This window comes from Physeter macrocephalus, chromosome 10 (genome assembly GCF_002837175.3).
Source record: "Physeter macrocephalus isolate SW-GA chromosome 10, ASM283717v5, whole genome shotgun sequence".
Classification (NCBI taxonomy): Eukaryota; Metazoa; Chordata; class Mammalia; order Artiodactyla; family Physeteridae; genus Physeter; species Physeter macrocephalus.
Window position 1 is genome coordinate 18,405,859 of NC_041223.1, and position 16,570 is coordinate 18,422,428.

General features: G+C 34.4%; 1 protein-coding gene across 7 annotated transcripts in view; it reads right to left on the minus strand.

Moving 5' to 3' along the window:
• The window catches only part of STXBP5 (syntaxin binding protein 5), a 166,140-nt gene that overhangs the window by 113,880 nt on the left and 35,690 nt on the right, over positions 1-16,570 (minus strand). The window lies entirely within an intron of this gene.

Genomic DNA, 16,570 nt, shown 5'->3' on the forward strand with positions numbered 1-16,570 from the left:
TAATGTCAAATATAAGTCCTTACAGTAAATAGACAGCATAACCTGATAGAAAGAAGATGAGTTTTGACATTAGTATGTGTTTCACATCTGGCTATGTCATCCACTGTGTTACTTCAGACATATGACAAATTTAACCTTTAAAGCCACAGAGTGAGTCTAACACATCACCCCTAGGTACTACAGTACTTCTCAGAAGTTATTAACACACTAATCCATCTCGGCACCTGTGCTTACTAGTCCTTCTATGCAAAACGCTCCTCCTGCTCATATTCTTCCTCTGTTCAAGATTTAGTTAAAATACCACCTTCATTCAAATTGATATCCCAACACTTCTGTATCTCTATCAGGCTTGCCTTGTAAGAGAGTCTACCTTCCTCACTAACTTGTAAGCCTTTGGAAGTGCTAAGATCCTCTGTACTTAGGCTTAGACAATGATATTGGAATATACTCAAAACTATCTCCTTCTAAGTCCTGATGATATAAAAGTCGTTCACTGACACATTATATAATTTACATGCATGTATTAAACTTTATAATCATTCTAATAGTTTCTAACATTTTCTATATAAGCTCAGTTGATAACAAGGTTAAGAATGGAAAATACCTTGTCCTTTGTGTAGAACTTATTTTTAGTAAAAACAAATAAAGATAGTATGTTATGACACCACATAATGCTCATTTTTTTCAGACTACCTATTGTGTCTCTCAAAATATACTATTTAAAATTTTAATGGAATAGCCCTTTCAATAATACACAATGATGATAATCACTGCTGAACTCTCAAACTGACAGTAGTCATTAGGCAAGATACAGCATACAGAACATTTGCTATTCCCATTAACATAATTTCATTACAGAGAATTTTCAAGATGAAAACACTTCAAATAAATACATGCAACTCATGGTCTCACTATTTCCTAGAGCTAATGTTAATTTAGATAATTACTTAAGGTTCATCATCTATATTTTTTGTTGAGTGTTTTATATGATAGCATGTCATCTTTCCAAAGGATTTATGTAAATTTAACAAAGCAAAGAAATGACTACTGAATCAAAAAAACACCTTATAGTACCTTATTACTTCACAAGGCAGAAAGTCCACAGTACCTTTATGAAAACTTTAGGGCCATATAGGTTTCAGAATTCAGAATTTTCCACATTTTACAAAGGTACATAATAAGTATTTATATATTACCTAATATGGTGGTAGCACCTTGTAAGCACACTGATTATTTCTGAGGTATAATTTTTGGCAGTTTCTTTTACTTGAGATATAATTGTCCTATAACTTTAGTTTCAGTCATACAACATAATTCAATATATGCATGTATTATGTAATGATCACCACAATAAGTCAAGTTAACATCCACAGCCACAGGTATAGTAAGAATTATTTTCTTCCTGTGACGAGGACATTTAAGATCTACTCTCTTAGCAAAGTTCAAATATATAACATAGTGTTATTACCTATAGTCACTGGAGGTTTCTTAAAAATTTACACCTACCATATGATCCATCCATCCCATTCCTAGGTATTTACCCAAAAGAAGGAAAGCATATGTCTACACAAGACCTGTACACAAATGTTCATAGCAGCTTTGCAACAGACCCAAACTGGAAATAACCCAAATGTCCTTCACCAGGTAAATGGATGAAAAAATTGTGTTATATACTTAGAATATTATTCAGTAGTAAATAAGAACATGCATACAACATACAACATGCATACATGCAACACCAATGAATCTCAAAATCCTTAAGATGAGCAAAAGCCAGACAAAAAAGACATATTTTATCGTTCCACATACAATTTATATGCAATAGAAAATGCAAACTAAGCTATTGTAACAGAAAGCAAATCAATGGATTTTGAGGGTAGAGGCCAGTAACAGAAGAGGGGAGAGATTACCACAAGGAAACATTTTGGGGTGATGGGTAAGTTATCTTGATTGTGGTGACAGTTTCATGAGTGTATATATGTGTCAAAACTTATCAAATGGCTTATTACTTTAAATATGTGCAGTTTATTATATGTCAATTACACCTAAATTAAGCTCTTTTAAAATTTTTTGTTTTCAGAGATTTGTGGCTTTAGGAATTATGAAAAATAAGATTGTGACTCTGATTAATACATAGGCACAATCTCTGGAGTTAAACTGCCTGGATTTAATTTGAGCTCTGTCACTCACTAGCATGTGGCCTTCGGTAAACCATTCAGTCTCTCAGAGCCTCAGTTTCTAAGTGGTAAAGCACACCTACCGTAGTGTTCACCTGAGGATCAAATAAGACACAGCATGGTAGATGCTTAAAATGGGGCCTGACACAGATAAGTGCTCAATAAATGTTAGCTAATTATTATAAAAAACTAAGTGATACTCTACCAATTAGAAGTTATAGGGCAAATTTTAATGACATGAAGAAAATAAGGTACAATAATAGCATGCCAGACACAAAATGAACAATGCAATAAATATCAAAAAAACAACTATTTCTGGTACTTCCCTGGTGGTCCAGTGGTTAAGAATCCGCCTTCCAATGCAAGGGACATGGGTTCGATCCCTGGTCAGGGAACTAGATCCCACACGCGTGCCGCAACTAAGAGTTCGAATGCCACAACTAAGGAGCTGGCGAGCCGCAACTAAGGAGCCTGCCTGCCACAACTAAGACCCAGAGCAACCAAATAAATAAATATTAAAACAAACAAAATCCAAATATTTCATTTGAAATGTGCCTTAAACTAAAACATGAATATAGCTCAAATATTCTGAAAATTCAAAAATAATTTCAAAATAAGTCAAAATAATGACAGTTTGATTTAAAAAAATCAGAAATCCAACTTCCCGATCTGTTCTGCTATTTTGCAATTTCCCATTATTCTTCAAAAAACAGTAGTTACTGGCTTAATACAATTACATGATCCATCTTTGATTTTAATACTAACAAAATTATTTAAATAATGTGTTTACAAAGTTTGAACTTATCTCCTTAAGGGCAGACATTTTGGACATATCATACAATATTTTCCGTTCCTAGCACAGCAATACCATACTGCAGCTGTTTCTCAAATATTTAAAGAAATGAAGAATAAATTCTTTACTGTTCAGAAAAAAATCTAGAACTTTTCCCTAGGCTCACTTTTTCAATAGAAGCTGCCATAGTAAGATTTTTTCCCCAGTCAACTATAAAACCAACTTACATTGCTGGGAAATTTTAAGCAACTTTATGGTTTAATCTTTATCCTATTTGATATTTAATATTTTAAGGAGGAACTTAAACTGTTTACTTACTGATCTGACATGAAGACTTTAATACTGTCCCTAGAATGAGTCTTGTACACTTTAAAAAAAAATACGAATCATAGGAGTGTATTTGTACAATGCACCACCAAATTTAAAAATTACTCTGTTCCATTATTACCATCATTATTTGAGTCAACTGAGAAGGGGGAAAGTCAAATAGTTTTTATCACAATTAACTAGATAATCTATTAACTAGCAAATTTTAATGGGTAATGAACAGGTTGGATTAGGAATAGTGAGAAAAATAAAATTCCATGTTGCAATCAAATAAAATAATACCATGCCAGTGATTTAGGGAAAGGCCAATAAGAAAATGTGGTCCCCCAAAACATATTACTAAAAAAAGCAAGTCAATCAACATGCCCTACCAAGAACTGCAAGATTCTAAACTTGGGGCAATTTAATCAGTCAGTTACCAAAACATAAAACTGGTGGTTAACACAAACTAGACTTTACTTATTATAATTAAGTGTCTTTTCAATTTGTTATATAAACATGACCTTATTTCCTTGTTTACAAAATAAGAATCTTAGCCTCCTCTGTTGAAAATTGAGAATATATAACTAAGTAAGCTTTTATGTAATAATTAAATTGATGAAACTATTATATTAATTGATTATTTAAAAGGAATAACATATATTAGCATACTTAAAACTATATACACATATTAAAAACTATATACATATATTATGTACATGTCTGATACATACACATATACATATATAGAGAGAGATTTGTTGTTATTTAATGAATCTAAGAAAGTGATCCATGATAGAAATCTAATATTTTTCAGTAGAAGTAGTCATGAAACAAATGGCACTGATAGCCATTTCATAAGGAGTTCATATCAAAAGATATGAAAAATACTGAAAATAAATAGAAAGTTTCAACAGTGAATCAAATATCACATATGGCAAAATACTACAGTGATGGCCCCAAAAGATCTCATCTCCCTCCCTGTATCCTCTCCCTTGTATAGTCCTCCCCTCCACTTAGGCTAGGACTGACCACGTGACTTGCATTGGGCAATGGAACATTAGCTGTTGTGACACAACCAGAAATCTGAAAAGCACTTGCACATTGGGGATTCTCTCTTCCTTACGCTTTTGGAACCCAGATGCCATGTGATGAAGCCCAGAATAACATTTTGGAGACACTGGGCCAGCCCATACACGGCAACGACCACCAGACATGTGAGTTAGGCAAGCTAGATCATCCAAGCCACCTGAGCAACCAGATGAGTATGGTACATAGGAGACTACAGGGGAAGACCATTCCTGCTGAGCCCAACTCAAGTTGCTGATCCACAGAATTGTAAGCAAACAAAATAACTGCTATTTTAGTCTCTTAAATTTTGGGATGTTTTGATATGCAGCAATAGATAATTGATCTATTACATAATATAATCCACTCAACTAAAATTTTTAGTTGAAAATGAAGACACCTATAAAAACATACAGGAAAACAAATTCTTATAGTTCTAGAATTAGGTTAAAAAAACGGCAGGAGAACTTTTTAGGAATGCAAGTGCATGTATCATGAAGCTAAAACATTACCTTAGATTGAAAACAAATTCATGGACTTCCCTGGTGGCGCAGTGGTTAAGAATCCGCCTGCCAATGCAGGGGACACGGGTTCGATCCCTGGTCTGGGGAGATCCCACATGCCACAGAGCGACTAAGCCCGTTTGCCACAACTACTGAAGCCCGTGTGCCTAGAGCCCATGCTCTGCAACAAGAGAAGCTACCGCAATAAGAAGCTCACCCACCGCAATGAAGAGTAGCCCCCGCTCACCACAACTAGAGAAAGCCCATGTGCAGCAACGAAGACCCAACGCAGCCAAAAATAAATACATAAATAAATAAATTTTTAAAAAAAACAAAAAACCAAATTCATGACTATTGTTTTTCACACACTTTTATGATAAAGATTAATTTTTATTTTAGTGTGATAAAGATCATAATAAATGACAGTGACTTCAGTTTTTACTGATACCAGGAGACCAAGTTAATTTAAGCTTATGTGCTGACATTATTAAGGCAAAAGGTTATACCAAAAATAATTTATAATACATATAGTTGAGATCACATGGAAAACATTAAAACTCAGTGAACACTAAAAGGGTTATATATTATAAGAATGGCATATTAAACTGAGACTGATAAGGTACTTTAAAATGGACAAGTAAAGCCAAAAAAAGGGGGTGACTGAAACCAATATAACAGAAATACACAGATGATAAAGTTGCATTCCCTCAGTGTGTCACTAAATGGAGCTGCATTCTGAATCCCTATACTGGACTTAGACACAGATATACTTATCCTACTCAAAGCGTTACTGGGAACACAATAATTTTTATACTTGCTTGAAGAACTTAAAAAAAATGTATAACATGCTAAGTTTTAGGGAGTGATACGTATATCCTATTCACTATCCTTAGCAGCAGTTTTTCAAATACTATGTAGTCAACAAGCTCCATATTAGGAAGATTTACTATTACCAATTTTCTTTAGCAAAAGAACATGCACAGCCTCCTATGTTGAAATTAATCATCCATGAGCAAGGGCATAATACACAGATGATTACAACTTTACAGTTTAATCCATAGAAAGAAATATGAACCAATAAGCTCTTCTACGTGTCTATACCACCATCTGATCAGCCCGACATGACAGGAAATATGTCATCACTTTTATAGTCTCAGCAAAATCACACTATCTTGCACCTAATAAGTACTCAATAAATATTTGTTAAATGGACAAATGAACTATAAAAATTTGTGAGGATTTATTACGTTAATTAACAATCAGATATTCTTTTTAAACATCTTTATTGGAGTATAATTGCTTTACAATGTTGTGTTAGTTTCTGCTGTACAAAAAAGTGAATCAGCTATATGTATACATATATCTCCATATCCCATCCCTCTTGTGTCTCCCTCCCACCCTCACTATCCCACCCCTCTAAGTGGTCACAAAGCACCGGGCTGATCTCCCTGTGCTATGCGGCTGCTTCCCACTAGCTATCTATTTTACATTTGGTAGTGTATATATGTCATTGCTACACTCTCATTTTGTCCCAGCTTACCCCTCCCCCCTCTCCTTGTCCTCAAGTCCATTCTCTATATCCAATCAGATATTCTTGACGTATTCCTTTCTCTATCCTCATGGCCTGGCCCTAATTTAAACCATTATCACTGACTGTTAAATCAATTCCAAGCTACCCTAAGAGTTATCTTTCAAAGCCAAGAGAGGTCACACACACCATTATCTTACTTGAAAATCTAATGGCTTCCTACCTTCTACCATAATGCTTCTGAAGCAATATTTAGTGACACACTGTGGTACAAATGTCTGAGAGAGGGGGTTATAGATGTAAAGTGTGCTGGATTTGGTCAACAGACATTCAGCAGCCTCTTCCATATCCTCCTACATGCCTTCTTGTACTGCAGATGCTAGAAAGCTAAAACCTACATTTACCAGACACTCCTACAACTGGAATTCTAGGTGAAATTAAGTTTCTACTAACTGGATGTGCTTAAGATTTATAAGCAGAAGTGAGGCAGAGACCATCTTCCTGCTGATGTTTCTGGTGACAAGAATGTTCATGAAAACCTGAGAGGTAAGAGGCACTAAGAGATAGCAGTGGGGACCAGATACAGCATTCCCAGATCTACTCCTTAGATGCACATGGTGAGACGCAGTCATATGGCAGGAATATTAAGTTCTAAAACTCAATACTTCTAGCACACTTCCAAACATTTTATAAACAGCTATATCCTTGAATTAAATCCCTTTATGCTAAAAATATCTACAGTGCTTTCTGTTCCTGTGTTGAACCCTGACTAATATATCAAAGAAATGTACCTTATTTGCTACTTATCTATGATAGTTTATAGTAACCAAAAAAATACCCACTTATAATGTATCTTGTTCAGACAACATTATTCATTTAATGATTTAAAGTTGGAAAAAGGTTAAGAATAACTTTCTTATAATTGCATAAAATGCTTTTCAAGTAGTAGACCTTGTCCTTGTTTTCAAAATTATCATTGTTAGACACCTAACAATGTCTAACAAGATACAGTTCCCAAAACACGTGAGACTGCTTTATGACTTAGTACATCTGAACATAATGGAAATTCCCTTTCCCCTTTGTCGGTGTGGGAAATTGCTACTAACTCTATAAATCTGTTCATATGGGCTCCTTTGTAATGCTTTATCTAAAATTCCCCAAACATGGTGATATGTCCTTTTTCTGGTTAATCTTTAAAATTTCATTAAGAAAATTTCACTACATTTATATTATATCACGTTTTCCATTGCATTGTAATTAGTCATTTCATCTACCTTAGACAATTATAACTTCCATGTCTTTCCGGAATTGATGACAGTATCTGCATGAACCAGAATCTTAATGTTTATCAAGTGAATTAATGCAAAAGAAAATAAAAAAGCAAATATTAGATACTTTTCTTAAATTAATTGTACCTTATACTGTTATTAGATGAAAATTTAAGTTTGCATTAGTGAACATGGAAATATATTAAAACAGCAGTCAGCTGAAAGTAATTTATAAATCTGTTCAAAGGATTTCCTTTTTATTTGTAGTCCCACGTACTTTTTCTGATAAACTGTCACAGCTACTTAAGAAAAATCTTCATCACATCTATAACACAGCAGTACAATGTAATAAATATTTCAAAATATAAGCTTCAGAGATTTTCGAAGGTCATTTTACATTTGTATTCATTTATTATATGCTTTATCAATTACATCTCAATTTTTACAAAACATTTAAGAACTTTTGGAAATATGCCAAATAAATCATGGTATTAACCTTCCTTGTGAAATGAGACCTTACTGTAACATCATCAATGGCTATCAAAAAAACTGAGTATCAGTAAGTAAAACAGTAAATATCAAACAGGAAAACAGTAAATGTCAACTACAGAAATAATAAATAACATCCAAAAAAAAAACCAAACAAACTGTTCCTTGTTGTATGGGGGGTTTCTTAAAGTTCTGTTTTTAATATTATCTTGAGGAATGAAGATGAGTGTTTTTATATAACAAATGCTATGATAAACAAAAGCAACTGTTAACTATACTTTTTTTCCATTTCTATATTAGATTGCTCTTTACTGTTTGGATAGGTATACTCTATATATCTTCCACTCTATGGCTTGATTATTAAAGAAGTTTCTCTCTCTCTGTGCATATATATACACACACACATAAATATTACCCTATTTGTACATTTATGCAAACTTACTATCTCAGTCATTTTTTATTAGTTTTTATTATGTTTGTCTCCTTTAAAATTTACTCTTTCCATAAGTCATATTAACAGCCTGGAACAACATATTCTTCCATATTTTTTCTCCGTGTTCATTGAACATATACATAAGACAACATGAATTTGGGATGGGGAGGGAGTCATTGTTTTTTAAAAAGAGTACTGTACAAATTACTCTGAATCTTGTGTTCTTATGCATCAGCACCTGGTGGATGGGGTTTGTCTTTTAACTTTACGGTAAGTGTGTTTGTTGGACAGAACTTTTAATCCTTTCCTTTTTAGCTTGTGGGTTTTTTTGTATGCTATTTAAGCACACCTGGCTCAGGTCTTACAGATATTCCCTGTGTCACTTTCTTTCAAGTTTTAATTTTTCTGTGTTCATTTCGCATTTAAGTCTTTAACTGGCTTGCAATTTATTTTACTTAAGAGGTAGGGACCACTTTTCCCTATTTAGATAAGAGTGTCACAGCATCTTTTGTTTATTGCATCCTTTTTTGTTTGTAATGCCACCTCTGTCATATATCAACTGTGTGTGATCTCTCTTCATATACATGTTTCTGGAGTCCATTTACTGTGTTTTCATTCATTTCTCTTTCTCTTGTAATTACTGTACCATTTTAATTTCTATACCTTTATAATAATTTTTGATGTTTAATAAAATAAGCCCCATCATCTTTCTTTTTCAAAACTGTCCTAGTTGCTCTGAGCCTTTCTTTTTTCCAAATGAATTTTAGATCAGCTTATTTCCAAATGGATTTTAGATCAGCTTATTAAGTCCAATGAACAATGGTGTTAAAATTTAGATTGAAATACTACTGAATTTATAGATTTGGAGAGGAGTGACATTTTAAAACTTGAGTATTCCTTCCTTTGAAGCTCTCCATTTGTTTAAATCTTCTTTTATTCCTTCAATAAAGTTTTAGTATTTTCTCCACACAGATCACATACATTTTTGCTAGTGTTATTTCTAGGAACACTGTAACCTTTGTTGCATGATCTGTGCTTTTTTTCCCTTTTCCTTCCATTTACTTTCAAACTTTGTGTAATTATGTTTTATGTATATCTTTTATAAACAGTTTAATAGATGTATTTTGTTGTTTTTTAATCCAATCTCAAAATCTCAGTAGATGATTTTAGTATATTTACAATGATTTTCATTACTGATATAGTTGAACTCTAAGGTTTTTTTTTTTTTTTTTTTTTTTTGCGGTACGCGGGCCTCTCACTGTTGTGGCCTCTCCCGTTGCGGAGCACAGGCTCCGGACGCGCAGGCTCAGCGGCCATGGCTCACGGGCCCAGCCGCTCCGCGGCATGTGGGATCCTCCCAGACCGGGGCGCGAACCCGGTTCCCCTGCATTGGCAGGCGGACGCGCAACCACTGCGCCACCAGGGAAGCCCCTAAACTAAGTTTTTAAACATCCTTTTTCTTTCTATCATTTTATCTCTTTTCTGCCCCTTATTTATTTTCTTCATTTCCTTCTCTAATGGTTTTAATATTATATATTTTCCATATTTTCTATATTTTCTATCTTAGCAGTTACTCTTACACTTCTAAGACACGTCTAACTTTACAGCTTCCTAACAAAGTCTGAAAGAACGAGTATTGCGGGGGGCTTAAGTGTCAGATAAATGTTATATTTTTTGAGTTCTTTCATAGCTGACAATGTTAGAATATAGCTCAAAAAGGTATTTCTAATTTTATTGGTTATGTCAGAAGTTAGACCTTTCAACCTAAAGATATTTTAGCTCCACAAAACTTTCTTCACTTAAGCCTCTGATCACTACTTCTCTCCCCATTGTTCTGTTTTCTCCTGTCTTCTCCACCCAAAAGATCCCTACAATTCTTGGGCTGAAATCTCCATCCTCTGCCTTTATCTTATCACTGTCTCTATCTTATTCACCCCATTGCCCTAAAGTATTTTTATTTTTAAGCAAATTACAATAAATAAATTTAAACTTTAAGTTAGACTAAAGAGAAGGATAGATAAAAATCAACAAATTAGGTATCAATAAGAGGTAAGAATAAAATTAATAAATCCACAAACTGCTTCATTTGGAAGACAGTGAAATAGAACAACTTCTGATAAATCATATTAGAAATATGTTAATACAAAGTGAGAAAGGGAATATAGAAAATACAAAAGTAAATTTAAGTACACAAGAATAGTGGGATACAAGCCTCTCATCTTAATGAAATTCATCATACTCTGAATCATGAAATTTATTCAAGAAAGAGGAAAACAAAAAGGATCAATAACCATAAATGAAACTCAACATATTTAAAGTATGTACAAAAAATTTCTAGCCCTAAAAAGTTTAAGTATACTCTGAAAATATTCAGAAAATAGATAATTCCTCTATTAATTTCTCTGACCTAGAACAAGAAGGAAGGGAGGGAGGAAAGAAAGACAAAAAGGTTACTCAATTCTTTAATATGAGGGAAGGATGCTGATACCAAAATTGGAATATAACTTTTCCCTGTTATTGTCAATCTCACGAACAGAAGTAAAAACCCTGAAGAATATATTGACAATCATATTTAACAATATAAAATAATTTTCAACTTTATTCAAAAAATTTCACAGGCATACAAGAATGCTTAATGTTAGGAAATCTATTAATGTCATAGATTAAATCAATATGGAAAAGGGAAGTGAAAAATCACATGATAATCTAAAAAGATGTTATAAAGGCATTCAATTAAAATTTAACTTCCTTAATTGACCACCAACTCATAGGTAGAAAAATTCTATCTTAAATCTACATCCTATATTATGCTTAACAGTAAAACCCTAGAAGCAGTATTATTAAAATTATTACAAAGAAAAAGATATTTGCTATCAACAATATCATTGAACACTGTTCTGGAAATTCTTGCTGATACGGTTAAGGCAAAAAATTAAAAATAAAATTTTCACTTTCATTTTGAAAATCCCTGCCAAATTATTACAGATGGAAGTCTGCTGTACCTCACAGGCATGCTGGTTTAGGAAAAAGAAATACACTGCTCAAAGCTCTACCTTCCCATCTTACTCTTCTTACAAAAAAAGAAAAAATTTAAACACTCTGCTATGAGCCAAAGACCAAATAGCACTCCAAGGGTAATCAAACAACCTAGCCAGTTTTGGATTAGTGAGAAGAATAAAGATTATATATAAAGTTAGCTTGGAGCAAATACTCTTGTTGTTTTTTCTGTTTGAAGACTCTCCCTCTTAGAACCTATCTCCCAGGTAATTAACAGTCTGTGGAGGATCATGCCTTCTAGAAAAAAGAGATTCCCCTCTGTTTCTGCAATGGCAATGTGGTACCAATCAAACTTTTTTTTTTGAGCATTTACTAGATGTCAGGCATTGAGACTGCTGCTGAGAATAAAATAAGGAAAATACTTACAAATTATTTTCTAATCGAGAAGATAATCAAGAAACCAAGGCAATAAGAGTAAGAATGATATGTGCTATTTTAGGGAAAGAACACCATACTATGGGGTAATACAAAACCTAGTCTTGGGAACTTACAGAAAAACCTGTAAAGGAAATGACAAGACTTCAAAGATGAACAGGCATTAGCTAGCCATGGGAAGAGAATCCTAAGTGTCTTTTGAGCAGGGAGATAAGCTCATACAAATACGCAGGAGAGAGGATAGTTCATTAAAAAACTGAAAAGTCAGGGTGGCTGGATTATAATCATAAAGAGACGCAGAAATATAGTGAAATAAAATTATGGTGATTAAAAAGAAGAGTCACAGATCTTGCAAGATCTTTTAGGGAATGCTAAATATTTAAGTTTCAACTTCATTTTGAAGGCAGTGAAAAGTACAGTGGACATTGGTTGTTTATCTACCTACCATGCACTCTTCAGTCCACTTCTTCCAAATATTAGTTAGATGTCCATTAGAGTGCCTGTATCTTACCCAAGTTACCCATATATTGATACTTTGGGAGACACTTAAACCAAACTGAATTCCAGAGATAAGCCAAACCAAGCAGGGCAATTCCATGTACTTGCTGCCATTTTAAGTCAGATAATCCAAGTCTAAAACCAATTAGATACATTCCCTCTATGAAGGTCAACTGATTTGGGATCTCAATTACATCTGCAAAATCCCTCCACAGCAGTACCTTGATTAGAATTGAATACTTCGGAGAAGATGTGTGTTTACCAGGGGGTAGGAATCTTGGGGACTATCTTAGAATTCTGCCTCTAATAGTCTTCCCTTTACCCTCCAAAGATTCAATCCCTCCATTCACCCATCTCAATATTCCCAAAGTCTCAACCAATCACAACATTAATTCAAGTCCAAAATCTCAAAATATCAGCTCAAAAATTCCAAATCTCATCATCTAAATATGCTGCAGATGAGGGTCCTGAGTGTTACCATTCAGTACAGATAGATCTTGGGCAAAATTCCACTCCATCCGTGGACCTATGAAACTGAAGAGACAGATTATTTGCCCCCAACACTCCAAGCATTCAATGGTTGGACAGGCGTAGGACAACAACTGTAGAAATTCCTGTTCAAAATGAAAAAAAGTGGAAGGTAAAAAGGACTCCATAACAGTTTTGAAATCCAGGTGGGCAAATGTTGGATTTGTCTTCATTAGCTTCAAGGCCAGGGAATAAGCCTCTGTGGCTCTCAGTTCCGCCCTCCTAATCATCCTTTTTCATGAAAGACAGCAACTGTTTACAGCTGAGTACTTTTATGGGCCTGATTCCGGATGCAGCCTCCTTTCACATTGTACTCTGTTTCTTTAAGTCCCAGCTGGCAATGTTTCTGCTGTACAACTTTCTCAAGAAACTTGTGGGTCTTGAACACATTTCACTGGGTCTTCTGCATTAGCAAAAGTCACACCCACAAATCTTTTGGAGATAACACCTTCTCTATCTAGGCTGCTGCTGAGAGGCCTGAGGAATGATACTCAAACTTCCTACAGGCTATTTGGTGGAGAAGATCTGTAGGGCATTCTCAATCTCTTAAAAGAGCCCTTCATGTGATTAAACACTTTGACCTTTTGGTCTATAGAAGATTTTTAGTGACAAGTTGTTCAGCCACACCCTCATGTTTTTCCCTATGCCACACTTTCAGAAGCAATCTCCCTTTTGCCATATAGATCAGGGTAAGAATTTCCCAAATCATCAAGTCGTGGTTCATTTAACGATTCTTCCATCAATTTATTTCTCTCCTCTTGCATTTTACTATAAAGCAGCAAGAAAAAGTCAGATCACACCTCCAAGCCTTTCCTTGGAAATCTCCTCAGCTAAATATACAAGTTAACACTTATGCACTGTGCAAGAGACACTTCTTTTAAGCTTCCTGCCACTATATAACAAGTAACTTCCTCCAGTTTCCAAAATCATGCTCCTCTCTTCCTTCTGAGCTCCCTCTGGCAGCAGTCACCAAGTCCAGAGTCCTGCAAACAGCCTGTCAAAACAATTTAGGCTTCTCTATCATGTTTCCTCTGCTCACTGCCCAATTTCAAAGTGATTTCTACATCTTTAGGTATTTGTTACAGGTATCTCCTCCTTCCATATCTTTTTATACCTGAGTACATTATAAAGCCCTTGTGCAACTAGGCCAGTCTCTGACTGTCTCTAATTCCCTTGTCAGGATTTCTAAGTTATTAATTTACTCTAGGAAGTTATCCAACATTTCCTGACTTTCACAGTCTCAAGGTCATCAAATCAAAACAGTTTTTTTCTCTGAACCCTGAGAATGTTTGTTTCCTTTTAAAATTTTGTCTCAGTATGTGGTTCTCTACACTTAAAATTCCCAGGGTGACGCATCATTTCCATATCAACAAGCAACTCTTTTTGTGGATTAGAATGAGTCTGGAGTAGTAGACCCCTCTGCCTGCCTTCCTAACAAGCCTGGATATCATTCCATTCCTTTGTTTCAGTCCTGAATTTCCTCTCACTAAATCGTTCTCATTTCTAATGCTTGTATACTTTTCATTAACCTGCTTTCAAAGAAAAATATTTTGCCATTACCACAAAAACTGTAATTCTAGGTGTAGAATCTGTTCCAAGATTATGATTTTTTTCTTGTTAAATACGTGAATGAATTAATTCAAAATCTTTGGAAGATTTGTGTAGACTTTTTGAGGGCCGATATCTAGCTAAATTCTCTTTTACAGCTATGCCCTGCTCTTGTGCAGACTAAGCAAATTGTAAGCCTCATAAATATGCAAAACACAGTATTTAGGTAGTATCATAATAAGAATATAATGGGACAAATTAGTTTTTGTTTCTACATTATTTTATTTATGCTACTAAGAAAATCTGATGCTACGGCAGCAGTCAGTTCCTGAAGTACCTTATAAGCACCAACTCTCCCAACTGCTGTGTTGTTATCTGAATGGATTACTCCCTTTATCAGTTGTTTTTTTTTTTCCCCTTTAGAGGACTTTGGACATTGAGGCTCCGTTGATAATTGTTAAGATGAAATTTTGATTATTAATGAGTTATTAATCCATATAATACTGTATTTTCCTAACCATTAGTTTAGAATGCATGCATGCTTATTTTATTCCCTAAACCAACAGATGTATCTATCATCAAATGAAAAAGCTTAAATCAGAGTAAATAAACTGTAAATCAGAGTGTTAGAATAAAAGAAAACATACCTTTAAAAGAAATGTATTGGTTTCAATATACAGACTCAGCAATTCAGGGGTCTAATATATTTATGGAAAAAAGATTCTATCCTCTGAAATTTCACTTAAGGAATAGTAAGTCCTAAACAGGAAAGCCCAGATATATAGTTTATTCTTATTTAAAAACTGTTATGCAAAAATTTAACATGGATAAGAATATTGGTCATGCTAATTCAAGGTGATGAAGAAAGACTAGCTGACAGTTGTAGTTGCTTATAAACCCACAACTTCCTCCAATTAAACTTCCTTTAAAGGAAAAAAAAAACCATAGAGGCTAAATGCAACATATTCTGATAAGGCAACTGCCAGATAGAATTTTACTTGTCAAATTCACAGTTTCTACCAAAACCAACACACAAAGCAGTGAAGAAACATCTAAATTCGTGTAGTTAAACCAAGACTTGAGACTTCAATTTCTATATTTTTTTCTTAAAAACCATAAAAGTGAAATTCTGTCAAAATATCCACATTACATGGTTGCATAAGTGTGAACACTACTGAACTGTGCACTTAAAAATGGTTAAGAGAGTGAACTTTATGTTACGTATATTATAGTACAATTTTTTTAAAACCAGAAAAAATCTACATTATGAAGAAATACAGTTTGAATCATTACAATTTCTATTTATGTGAATTTCTACTAAAATAAGAGAATTTAACTAGTTATTAAAATAAGACAATATTACAATAAAAACTTTGAATTATTTAACAATTGTTCAGAATGTAATAAAACTGGTTTATAAAATTTTCATATTTCTCCTCGCCTTCCTAGTTTCAGAAATAAAAATGCAAATAGCGGGCTTCCCTCGTGGCACAGTGGTTGAGAGTCCGCCTGCCGATGCAGGGGACGCGGGTTCGTGCCCCGGTCCGGTAAGAGCCCACATGCCGCGGAGCGGCTGGGCCCGTGAGCCATGGCCGCTGAGCCTGCGCTCCGCAACGGAAGAGGCCACAGCAGTGAGAGGCCCATGTACCGAAAAAAAAAAAAAATGCAAATAGCATAAAAATGAAATAGAGTAACCTAACTATTAATTTAGCCCAAATCCACTGTGGAATGAGGGGAAAACTAACTAGGCTATTGCTTATTGTACTTCAATGACAACAATAAAAATAAGCTGTGTGGTAGTTATTACAAGTATTCATAAATATTCTAGCTCTTTTTCTTCTTGGTTAGATGAGTAAAACTAGGGATGGCCATGTGACTTGCTCTGGGCCAAGAAATGAGAGTGGAAGAGATAGTATCACTTCCAGGCAGAAGCTTTAAGAGCCAAAACATGCTTCACCATATTCTTTTTCTCTCCGCTACAGTGACTGGTAATATTGTA